The sequence below is a fragment of the Dermacentor silvarum genome, chromosome 11, assembly GCF_013339745.2.
Source record: "Dermacentor silvarum isolate Dsil-2018 chromosome 11, BIME_Dsil_1.4, whole genome shotgun sequence".
Lineage (NCBI taxonomy): Eukaryota > Metazoa > Arthropoda > Arachnida > Ixodida > Ixodidae > Dermacentor > Dermacentor silvarum.
In genome coordinates, this window is record NC_051164.1 from 1,861,855 (window position 1) to 1,862,286 (window position 432).

Below are 432 nucleotides of genomic sequence, written 5' to 3' on the forward strand. Positions count from 1 at the left end.
GTTGAATGAAATGGTCGATGATTGCATATCTGTTGTTGATAGATGTTAATTGCCCTGCATGAGTTCACAACTTATGCATCAAATTCAGTACGAGAAATTTTCTGGTCCAGACTTCGAAACCCATTCATTTGTTTATCTCTGAAGCGCAAAGGCCACACAGTTGATGCCACTACAAATCATAGTACATTGTTTTCGTGCACAGAATCAAATAAATCGATATTCTTAGAAGCGCTTTATTATGAGGAATCCCATTATCAACTTTACAGTGAAAACCACGAATAACGGCGATTATAGTTACTATAATACATCTAGTGAAAATAACTATTACATACAAATTTCTCAATTAGAATACCTTGAGGTAATTACAACTGCATCAAATAATTTTTCATAGATATCTTAAGAAAGGAATGCTATTTCCTAAACACAGAGCCA